Below are 13,390 nucleotides of genomic sequence, written 5' to 3'. Positions count from 1 at the left end.
TGCGCTGCATTTAAAATGAAAGCTTAGGACGCCTTGGGTTACTACTATTCATTTGTAGGTCTAAAAAAGTGGCACATAGCGAATGCAATAGTCCCGGGACAGTTCGGTTTGCCCTAGAGGTGCTTGGCTGCTTGTGATCTTCTACTTTCATGCTGTTCTTTAACTTCGTTCAGGTACCGTCTGCTACCTTCATCTCATCCAGCCTTGTAGATGTGCTTGTGCACTAAACTGAACGAGTCCTAGAGTTTCAGATGTTAAACAAGCATACTTTCTGACACGCGTACTGTAGATTAGCAGCCCTGGACCAAAGCCAATCGTGGCTTATTATTAATTATTACTGGTATTTTTTCAATGTCATTAAAGGGATACTTTAACATTTTATTCATAAGTTCTGCTGATTAAAAACTGAAACACTTCTTTCAGTCTCTTATAGTCTTTTGCCGGTGTTGTGCCCAGTTTCGACCCCTGCCAAATTATTACCCCCTCTCGTTGAAATTGGGGTAGTAAACTGGCGGGGGTCAGAATTGGGCACAACACCGGTACTGTAGATCCATCTCCAATCGGTTTCAAGTCCATAAACTACAAGAAAAAAAACATTTTATATGCAACAAATGAAATAAAAGCATGGGTTGATTCCACACGTGTCACATGTTTGTATTTGTCGCAGATATGAAGCATGAGATGTCTTGGGTAGCTGAAGAACATGATTTGGTTTGGTTGCTTAATATCCTGATGAACGACAACGTCATGAAGGGCCGGAGCCAACACTTACCCTAATTAAACACACCTGATCCAGAAGTCCTTCAGGCTTATTTGAAAACTACATGCTATGTGTGTTGGAACAAAACTCTGCGGGGCTCCGGCCCTCCAGGAATTGAGTTTGACACCCCTGCTTTAATTAAAGGTTTGCTCAAATTTTCGTTCCAAAGAGGACTCTTGCATCAAATACACTCGGCATGTGCTATTTTATGTACTAGCAAAGAGTATAGAATACCTTATATATATATATATATAGAATATGCCTTAAAGGAACTTTGGTACTAGACACATAGATAACCATGTGAACCGTAGGATGTGTGAAATCAGTCATGCTAAAGCATTTTTAAGAATATAAAATGGACAGTTTTAATTGGTCTAAAATATAAGTAAATATAGTCAATAATATCCTTTAGAAAGCACATTTATCTGAAAAGGAAGAGCAGCGCCCTCAGTCGAATCTAAAGTAAAATTGTAGTTCTGCTTCCACCCGGTGGCCACACAGAGAAACAGCTGCATATTAACTCGTTTCTAAGCGACTGATAAAAAGCAATAGTAAATATATTCTTTTTGAGATTTATCATGTCTCAATTTATGTCCACTCTTACTTATCAAACTTTTTTTTTTGTCGTCACTTCATCTAAAATTATTCAGTTCATTAATAGGTGCCAGGAAAAATAAATCTTCATGTACTCATTTATTTCTGGTCCTTCAAATAAAATCATTAGATATTTAAATAGTGTGCCAAGTACATTACTTGGTGTATTATTCTCAGAAGTTCAATTAAAATAATAATAATAATAGAGATCGTTGCATAAATAATGTTTTTTATACTTACACCAATAAATAAATGACACATTTATCCATATCCTATATTACACACCCTTAAAACGTTTCCAAATGAAACGAGTATCTTCTATATGTGATAAAGGTAATGCTGTGGCGATAATATTGGCGACCTTCGTACTTTTACAACTTAATTTATGCATGGACATCAAGGAGGATATAAAACTATTGTATGCCTGCCATCGTTCATGTTAAAATGGCTTTAAAAAATACCTCATAAACATTTACCATGGTAATCTTTTCTGTCAAAACGCCACATTGACAATGTTAAAAAGAAATAAACATTAAAGGATTAGTTCACTTCCAGAAAAAAAATCTTGATAATTTACTCACCCCCATGTCATCCAAGATGTTCATGTCTTTCTGTCTTCAGTCGCAAAGAAATTAAGGTTTCTGAGGAAAACATTCCAGGATTTTTCTCCATATAATGGACTTCAATGGGGACCAAAGGGTTGAAGGTCCAAATTGTAGTTTCAGTGCAGCTTCAAAGAGCTCTACACCATCCCAGCCGAGGAATAAGGCTCCTATCTAGTGAAACCATCAGTCATTTTCTAAAAAAACAAATGTATATACTTTTTAACCACAATTGCTCATCTTGCACTTACATAATCCCGTTGGAAAGGTCAGCGCGGTTAGCTCTTCGTCTGTATACTCCGGTTCAGAAAGGTTGGGTAGGGAGAAAAACTCCATCTCATTTTCTCATTTTCCGACATCGTTGTTTTACCTTCTTTTTGTAAAGGGTATTTGACTTTCTTTGCATGTTCGCTTTGTAAACACTGTGTCGGTACTTCCTCCTACATCACGTGTGACCTTTCCAACGTGATTACATAACGCGTGAAGTCCAGCTAGTGCAAGACAAACATTTTTGGTTAAAAAGCATATAAATGTTTATTTTTATTTATTTTATTTTAGAAAATGACCGATCGTTTCACTAGATAAGAGCCTTGTTCCTCGGCTGGGATGGTGTAGAGCTCTTTGAAGCTGCACTGAAACTACAATTTGGACCTTCAGCCCCTTGTTACCCATTGAAGTCCATTATATGGAGAACAATCCTGGAATGTTTTCCTCAGAAACCTTCATTTCTTTGCGACTGAAGACAGAAAGACATGGACATCTTGGATGAGATCGGGGTGAGTAAATTATCAGGACATTTTTATTCTGGAAGTGAACTAATCCTTTAAAATCATAGAGTCAAAAATATGTTTGCATGATAGCCTATATAAAACATGCGCGATGTGTGATAAATTAATCACTGATTAAACTTCCTTCCAGAAAGCTCTCTTAAATCTAACCGATATGTAAAATAAATAAAAAAAATAAAAACACTATTGCCTTCGAAATCTCATGAAAATTATGCCAAATTTTGACTGATTTCAGTGCTGACTACATCCGGAAATTATCATGGTGAAGTACTGAAAACTCAAGTGATTCGTGATTTTTGTGTTTAGGATAAAGATGTCACAGTCAAGTTGCGCTCAGTACAAACATTAGGAGAGCAACATTGATGAAATGAATGTGCTTTATCGTGCTTGTCATTACCCTGTACTTCCGGCAGGTGGCAGTGAGACCAAAACAACGCAATTAAAACTGTCCTTTAGAGTGGAGATGGTCCTGACTCATTCACCGTCGTGACAAGAAATCACACAAACGTTTAGGATAAAGATGTCACAGTCAAGTTGCGCTCAGTACAAACATTAGGAGAGCAACATTGATGAAATGAATGTGCTTTATCATGCTTGTCATTACCCTGTACTTCCGGCAGGTGGCAGTGAGACCAAAACAACGCAATTAAAACTGACCTTTAGAGTGGAGATGGTCCTGACACATTCACCGTCGTGACAAGAAATCACACAAACGTACTAACATAAGTTGAACTCTGAGAGGGGAAATAAAGACTAAAATATATTTTCACTTTGTATTAATCAAGATCACTGCTCAAGCGCATAAAGATGCCGTGTCACAATGTACATGTTACTTTTCTCAGCGAGGAGCGATGAGTCATTCAACCCGGAAGTTCGCGTCACTCTCAGTAAGAATAGTTTGCAAGAGCGAGATTAAAACTCTACAGGCGAACTAGTGGATAGATGCGTTTATCTGTTTGTGTGATGAAGTTTATTGTCCTCGATAAACTCTAGTCCCATTCAGACACTTGTTAGCAACCGCTGTTTTCAAGGTCAAGCTTTAAAAAAATCACAAGTGGGTATTACTAATGGATTTTATGTTATAGTATAAAAAGTGAAAATATATTGAGCTTGTGTTAAATGCAAACCTTATTTCAGGCATTTAACCGCCCCAAAAAAAGGACAATGGGACCGGAAGTGTTAAAATGCTAACTCGTTTCCGGGTTTTGTGGCAAAAAGGAACACAAAACTTTTACAAATACAGCAAAAGAACACTGATATATCAACACAATAGGAATATTTATTGTTTTTTTTAGTAATACACTTTTGCCATATTAGAAATCACTGCGTTAGGTCCAACAACTTTTTCCACACAAACCAAAAGTTTGCTGTAAAAAGTAGCACTTTTTAAAAATGAAATATTTCAAATAAAACCACAACATTTTAAATAAAATCCGCCATATTTTGGGGACGGAAGATTACAGACTCAGATCAATAAAGAAAAAAATACAATAAACATTTTAATGTTCTGAGGAGACTTTGGAAATTGTACAGTTCCTCTACGAGGTGAATGCAAATCTGATGTGTAATTAAGAAAATAAATGATTTAAATGCAAACAAAGAGGTTTACTGTAACAATAAAGTACCATGTTTTTTGGACATGTAGCATGGTAAAATCATAGTATCGTTTGACGTACAGGAATCATTACCATCTGATATCCAACCGAACTGTTATAGATGTACTTTTTTGTATGCTTAGATGTTTTCACTCCCTTTTAAGCTTGTATTTAAAAAGCTATTTTTATGCGTGCTGTGCACCTGAAATAACAGCTATTATAAAACTACTGAATACTCCTTTGCAGTAGAGTGATTGCAGATATATAGCCCTATGCATGCGCTAAATGAATGAGATTTACACACAAACACACAAAGAAAAACCACAGAGATGACTTGCAACAAGATACACGTTTACTTTTCTCCATACTAGTATATACACCAACACACACACTAACACACCGATGTAACTCCACAGTATTTTGTCTTAATGTCAGCACAAAGATAGTTTAACACAGAAGGTTTGGCAGAGCGATCATCCATACGTGGGTTATATAGTGTGCAAAATCAGCATGGCACATCGAGATGCTCTCCACACACACACACACACAGTCATTCAACTATATACAAGAGATAGGGTTTCGAAATATTGCACTTGCTGGCCCATTGCACCCCACATACTGAGGGACGCATAAATGAACAAATAAATAAGATTATACAGGTATCTAAATAGAGATGTCATACAGTTTCATGCCGGGATAATGCTAAACGTGGCTTGTGGTGGGGAAACGAGGTGAGTTTCTCACTGATTTTCTTTATTCTGAGGACACATCAATGAACTATTAGCTATATACTGTACATACCGGCATGACCGCGATATGTTTTTAATAATGCCGGATATGGTCGGCCTAATGTTATAGAAACAACTTTTTTTGTACTACGCTCACAAAACCACACATATCAACAGACCACACCATGTAGTTTTATCATTTAAGGGCTGTCTCTTAATTTTTTTGACTTAATTCTACCTAGTTTATAATACATCACAATGAAAATATAGGGACAATGTCTAGAGATGAGAAACAAATAAAAGCATCTTGAACTAGAAGATGAATCTCATGAAACCGGTCAGCAACATGTCCAGGTCATATTTCAGCCCAAAATAAATAAAAAGAGGGATATCATATTAATTAATTAAGGCTTTTTCAAGATAGACCTATTTTGCAATAATTTTATGGACAATTTAGAATGTTTTTGCCCCAAATTCTCATTACTAAAATGCAAATAAAATCTATATATTAGTATTGTACTGTGTTTATTTATTATGTAAACGAAAACGTTTTTTTTGGATGCGATTAATCGTTTGACAGCACTAATATATATATTTGTGTTTATGTGTGTGTGTGTGTATATATATATATATATATATATACATACAAAAAGAAACATGAAAAAACATAGACAGTACTTTAAAAAAAATCTTAAGCTAATAAGAATTTAAGGGGAAAATGTGTTTCTTTACGCAAAAACGAACTACTTTTTCTCTCGGTTTCATTTTGAGGTGAAATATACTCTGAATATTGTCATCTGTCGAGACGTTCGCCCTAGAACTGCTCTTCCTTAGCCATACAGTAAGCGTGTTATTTTTCTGACTCAAAAATGAAAAAATCCATGGCCAAAGTCATTTAAGGTTTGTCAGATGAAATATAGATGAGCGACTCATTTCTCCTGAAAATAGCTGCCCGACACATTTCCTTGGCTATTACTGCATCATTTTACAAGACAAGCTTCAGCAAGCCTCGACCCGACTCAGGCGACAGTGAAGCGGTTTCCTTATAACATCTAAAATCACTGAATCCTCTCCAGCCATGAGCATAAAACAAGATAAAAGCAGGGACAGCAAATCACATCCTCCACAAAGTAGCTTTTTAGCCAGCAGAGACAAACAACCGACCACAATGATAAACAGAAAAGAGAAATGGAGAAAAAAGGGCTCGGGGAAAAATACAAACTCCACTTCACCTAGAAGAACGTTTCGTTATCAGACACACGCAGATCATGAAGCACATTTACTTTTCTTTTTCTCACTGTAAGTCTGTTTGCTTTGAATAAATAGATAAATAAATATTTTACTTCATCAGCGTGAATTCATTTACAATGATCAAACTAAATGTGTAGAAACATTTAATGCACATTTTCCTCCCTGTATTGAACAGCTACTTGAATCTACAACATTATATTCATCTGACTGAAGTATATACAAACCTATATACACTAGATAGATCATGTATTCATATAGATGATGTAATCTTTAATAATCTACGGTACATATATGCACACACTAGAGTTATGCAGCTGATATCACTGATGGGGAATTTCAATTAGATTAATATGGCATGAATGCCTGATCTACAATACCGCTGAAAAGAGTGTTTGTGTGTATTAAAGCAATTTTGTAGGATTGCCATTAAGATCCTTTCCTTTGTGTACCTGACCCTGCACTAAGCCCCACCCTAAAAAACTTCCGACCAATCCTACCTTAGCAACTGTTGCCAGACAGGACGTCCTGTGTGATGATGTAATTACATTTACATTTTTGAAAATTTAAAATGTGTCAATTTAGAATCATCCAAAACTATTTGAATGAAAGAAGAAGGGAAAAAAAATCACTTTGCAAAAATCTCCAGTTTACTCTAATTCGTAACTAAGTTTTTATCGGAACTACATAATTAAGTTTATTCGCAACTAAGGAAGTGGAGCTTAGCAAAAGGTCAGTTCGATCGTGCTCTAAATCATAAAGAGTTCACAATAATCTCTAGTTTTAAACTAATTTGCAACTACGTTTTTATGCGTAACTTTGTAATAACATTTATTCGTAACTAAGGGGGGGCGGAGCTTAGCGAAAGGTCAGTTCGATCGTACTCAAAGTCATAAAGGGTTAAAAAAAAATCTCCAGTTTATTCTAAACTAATTAGTTACTATTTTTTATATGTAACTATGTAATTACGTTTATTCGTAACTACGAAATTACATTTATTTGTAATTAAGGGAGTGGAGCTTAGTGAAAGTTTAACAAAATTCACTAGTTTATTCTAAACTAACGCTTAACTACATTTTTTGTCGTAATGACAAGTTTATTTGCCACCAAAGGTGGCGCTTAGCAAAAGGTCAGTTTGATCGTGCTCTGAATCATAAAGAGTTCACAAAAATCTCCAGTATATTTTAAACAAACTTGCAAGTTTTTTTTTTGTAACTTTTAAATTGATTTGTAACTAAGGGGGCGGAGCTTACGGAAAGAACAGTTTGATCATGCTTTAGATCATAAAGGTTCATAAAAACCTTCATTTTTATTCCAAACTAATTAGTAACTATGTCTTTATCCGTAACTATGTAATTATGTTTATTCATAACTAAAAAAATGACATTTATTTGTAACTAAGGGGGCGGAGCTTAGCAAAAGTTCAGTTCGATCGTACTCCAAACTCATCAGTTCATAAACAACTGCTGCATGCATGTGGACAAAGTCTCGACAAACTAAATAACAGTGCTGTAAAGGCTGTTAGGACTTTGATTGACAGTAAAGAAAACAGAGTGTCAGAATGAACTAGGCACCATATAGACTGACGTGACTAGTGCAAAGGTGCTGGAACAAAACAGGCAAAAGTAGCATTCGTACACATCACAACATTCTTGCGTTCTGGGTTCGTTTGGTCTGTTTTCACATGCATCAGACAGATGTCTTTGACCGCTGCATCTTATCATTTTAAAAAGCGCCTCAGGACCCCTGCATTGTGGCTTTATGTTTTGGAATACAAGAATGTGTCCTGTTTGAACGCCACCTAGTGGGGCAACAGAGTCACAGACCAAATATACCAAAAACTGATGACCAAAGAAATGCAACATATTAATAGCTCATTTCAGTAGCTCACACAGCAGGAAGGAAACACAGGGAAATATATATTTCAATACTGTCTTTCGCAGTTATATCGCTGGGTAATTATACTGTATATAATATGCAGGCATCAGGGAGCCGCTATTAATATGCGGGGCATTAAAACTGCTTTCGAATGCACGATCGCTTTTTACTTTCACTTTCGAGATTTGCGATCGCACGTGCTCTGTGTAAACTACAGCGGCAGTACTTACCACACATTTTACAAGATCATGGTAGACAGAAACGACACCAAAACAGTTTAGATTTGAAACCTAGCGAGCTTTCAGACTAGACAGCATTTTAGGCATTTTACATGAGCAGCAATCTATTCAATATATTTATAAAATATATTAATATAAATTATATATTAATAAGTAACAATATAATAAGCCATAATATAAGTATATAAATAGTAACAATTCCAGAATGCAATTCTACAAGTTTAGTGAAAAAAATAAAAATAAATTCAACATGGCAGAAAAACAAGACATTTGATTATCAAGTATTATTATTATTATTATTATACATCTATTCAATATATTTATTATTTATACATTTATTGAATATATTAATATAAATTATATTATAATAAATATATAAAATAATAATTCATAAAAATAGTATAAATAGCAATTCCAGTATGCATTTCAAAAAGCTTAGTGGAAAAAAAACAAGATGGCAGAAAAACAGTACAAATTTAGAAAGAGAGTGTTAATATAAATATCTATAATAATATACATTTTAATACAAACAGTATATCATATTGTTTGTTACTAAATAATTTTTTATTCATTTTGTATATGAATGAATATTAATATACAATAATAGATATTTAATATATTTTAATTCATAATTGTATATATTTATCATTATTAATAATAACACTTAATTACAAAATCATTTTAAAAAGTGTATTTTATTCTTATAAGAGTATTGCATCGTTAGTTTAGTAACATGTTAACATTAACCCCTATTCAACTCTATGTCGAGTCTCATGTGCACTTCACATGAAGAACTCTATTTTAGTTGCCGACTATGTAGAGCATTGCAATTCAGTGAATTATGATTTCATTCATTCTATTTCATGGCTGCTGCCTTAGAAGTAAGTTGCCTATGTAGGCACAATGTGCTCTTTTACAAATCGTGATCCCTAATGAAATGTCATTGATTTGATGGTCTGAACATGGCAAGGGTATGTCCTCTTTCACACCAAACATGCAGTAAGTGTGTCTATTTTCACCGCTTTCACCATTCTGGTGTCATCCAATTATATGCGTTTAATTATCGCCTGAGTTCAAAGCTGCAATTCCCTCCATATGCTCTAATTTATGCACAGTGAAAATATGCTAACAAGAGAGCCGTCTAAGGCTTCTCATCCTTTGTTGTTGACGTCAATGGTTATGCAACCAATGAAAATCTATATTTTGATGCAAATTTATCTGTAGCCATCTTGTAGCATGGCATGCAAAACAAATAAATCTATTTAAACTAATAGAAAACAGGACAGACTGTTGGCTCTCTATTTAACGTCCAATGCGAAATCTGGGTCTTGAAACAATAATTTATGCACAGTGAAAATATGCTAACAAGAGAGCCGTCTAAGGTACATATTCCATTACAGTGCTCATGGATGGTGAGATAATATGCAATCATCATATAACCCGACCAGGCTACAATAGTCCAAATATAAGAACTTATTATAAGTGTACCGTAGTGATTCGGAATAAGACAAAAACGAGGTTTGGAAGATGAATTCATGATGTACTCGCTCATTATATACATTTTGCAAATTTTGAACACAGAAAAAGTTACATAGTGCTGCTTTAAGAATTAAATCATGCTGACCCACCTGAATGGCTCCACAGGTCCAGAAGATTCTAATTGGTCCCAGGAGGAATCAAACTCAGTTTTTGGGATGAAGTCAGGAAGAGTGAACTTACCCAACTGCTCTGCCAGCAGTCTGCCGCTATCTGTAGATACGACTCTCTCCTCCTCCATGTCACACTTATTTCCAGCCAGGATGACCTGCGCATTGTCCCAGGAGTACGTCTTTATCTGGGTTGACCTAGTTGAAAACAACGAAGGCTGTTGGGATTCACTCTAACAATGCAATTATGGCCCACATACAGGTATGCATATGAGCGAGCACCATGGCAAGAACGTGCTGCATCGTGCATGGCCTATTTGCACACTTCTTGATGCATTGCCATATATGCATATGGAGGCCAAAACTGGCATAAATAAATAAATAACAGAAACAAATAAATGGCTTAATAAAACAAATACAATTATTTATATATTAAATTTAGTCCTGTTTTTTTGTATTAATTTTTTCCCTTTGTTTTATATATTTTAAACTTTATTTTTCTTTCTTTCATTTGTATTTATTCATTAATTTAGATGGTAATTTATTATTATTTATATTTATACATATATATATTTTTTAATTTCTGCAGGTTTGGGCCTCCATATATGCAGGGCTCCGTCTTTCCATCTGAAAACACATCACCCAATTATTTATACATTTCAACGTTATTTTTTATCCTTTCATTTATTTATTTGTTTTTTAATTGTTCTTATGTATTTATTTTTGATATTTATTTATTATTATTATTATTTATAATAATTTATTTAAAATTTCTGTAGGTTTGGGCTCCCATATATGCAGTGCTCCATCTTCCCATGTCCAGTTATTTTTATTCTTTAACTTAATTTTTTATTCATTTATTTTTTGTACATTTTCATATTTTTTATTTATTTTTTCTACAGGCTTGGGCCTCCATCTTCCTGTCTCCATTTTTTTTTTAAATAAAATTATTTTTTTAATTAAAAATAAATAAATAATCTTCCCGTTTGCGAACACATCGCTCGTTTACAACGAATGTTTTATACACGTCTCAGTTTTTAAAGGCTTGTTTTGGTTCCATAGCAACAGCAGACAGCTGGTGCAGATTCAAAGGGGGTTCGTCACCAGTCCGCTCCGCTCACATGCTCTGTTCGTCACTGAAGCCCACGACACATTACAGTGTTTGTTCATGTATGTCGTAGCGATGCTGCAGAGACTGTGGTAAGAGTTGTTCCTGTGCTTCCCCAGCGTCCGTCTGGTTTAATTAGGTGTCAGTTCACTGACCGCAGCTGGAGTCTCGAGTATCACTAGACTCCGCTTCTTCTCTGAGCTCATTTCTTACGATAAGATAAACCGTGACTAGTCCTTTGACTCTTTAGCTTGCAGAACTACAGGCTACTCATCATTTCAAGGAGTTAAACTACAGTCAAGCTACTATTTTTTTTTTCTGAAAATCTAGAAAGCAACGTGACAAATTACTAACAAAAAGTAGCTATTTATGAGTGAAAACTCATTGTAATTTTTCATTCATAAATGTACATTTACATGAAATACATCTAAATAAATAGATAAATACAAACAGATAAAACTAAAACACTCCAGTTTATAATAAAAAAGTATAGTGAAGCATTTAGCTAAATATTTATTTATAAATTATCTAAATAATTAAAAATGTCAATTTCAATTATATAATATTGTTTATTACTAAATGTGGAAACTAAACGATTTCTATCAATTTAATATATTAATATATATTTAATAAATATTTAGTAATTTAACATTTATCATTATTAATAATATCACATTTATTTTTAAAACATTAAAATGTGTATTTTATTAGAATAGTTTAGTAATACCAAGTAATACTAGTAATACTAGTTTAGTAATAATCAAACTATTTAATTGAATGTGAAGTATCATGTACATTTCATGTGAGGAGCTCTATTTTAGCATTAAAAATGAATTAAAAATAAAAACTGAAAACGCATGAATGAAATGATTTTTTTTAAACCAGTTCACTTAATTAAAGCTTCTTGAGAGAACATTCTGCTTTTTGTTAAATGTTTTGCAATCATTTACTCATTTCATACTTTTATGGTGCCAGATTTTTGTCATTTACTTTTATTCTACGGAAAAGATCAGCATCAATATGATGACAGAATTTAATTTCTGAGTGAGCTACTACTTTATCTGCTGATGAAGCAGTATAACTGCAAATTCACCTCTGCAGCTCTGTCCTTTCAGTAAATTCAGGTCTCATTTCTGCTTAATAACGTCATAAACCTCGGGTCGTCTTTCTCCGTTATATTCCTTCTGTTCCCATTCCTCAGCCTCCTATCAGGACGTTCATTAGTCTGTCTTCTCACGCTAATTAAATCAACCTCTGCTCACTGACCACAGCCGAACGCCCAGCTGAGCTGATCAATAGGGCGGCATCCATAAAGCCCTGAACCGAACCCTGCTGCCCTTTAATACTAAGAGAAATTGAAATGACTCTTATTAAATATTAACCAGATGGATTCCTGAAGACTCAATGGTGCCACTTTTCCTCTAAGGTCTCTTTAACTGCTCACAGAGGGCCGTTTAGTCCACCAGATTTACTCTCTTCATCTTATTGTGAACGAATCATCAGTGTAAGTCTGTTTGGTAACACCTCTTAAAGCCTTCATGTATAATGCATTATAAAGTATTCATAATCTACGTTGTAAGGCATTCTATCTTTTTATAAATAATTGTAACCAAAGTTAAAATGCATTATAATATTTGAAGGTTTGTTTGTCATGAGTTTTAATGCATTAAACTTTATAAAGGTGTAACAGTAATTTGATAAGTATTAAAATGTATTTTAAATGTGGTTATAATAATTCATGAGATCATACAATGCATTATAAGGTGCATTACAAGGCATAATTAATGCATTAAAATTTACAATGCATTATATATAAAAGTTTTTAGTTTTACTGTCTGTTTTCATAACATCTTTTCAGAATATACTTTCTCCACCACAAAAGACATACCTATACTTAAGAAAAAAATCATTCAATAATAATATGAATCAAAATAAAAATCACAATTATGAATAAGAAATATAATAATATTAACTAATAATATCATGACCTACATTTCATGGTCCAAATGAATCAAAATTAAGTCCTACTTTACATTATTTCCCACTTAATTACATTTTCTGTTTTACTCAGGAATATATTATTATTAAAGTTATTAAACATTATTAAAGTTGAAGTCAGTGTGAAACACTGAGCAGAGCAAAATATTACAATATATACCTACATTTTGTTTTGCACAATATGCACTATATATATATATATATAT

Source organism: Sinocyclocheilus rhinocerous, unplaced genomic scaffold (assembly GCF_001515625.1).
Source record: "Sinocyclocheilus rhinocerous isolate Xijiao unplaced genomic scaffold, SAMN03320098_v1.1 scaffold864, whole genome shotgun sequence".
NCBI classification, from domain to species: Eukaryota; Metazoa; Chordata; class Actinopteri; order Cypriniformes; family Cyprinidae; genus Sinocyclocheilus; species Sinocyclocheilus rhinocerous.
The sequence above is the reverse complement of the archived record's forward strand: the minus strand, read 5'-3'. Positions refer to the sequence as shown.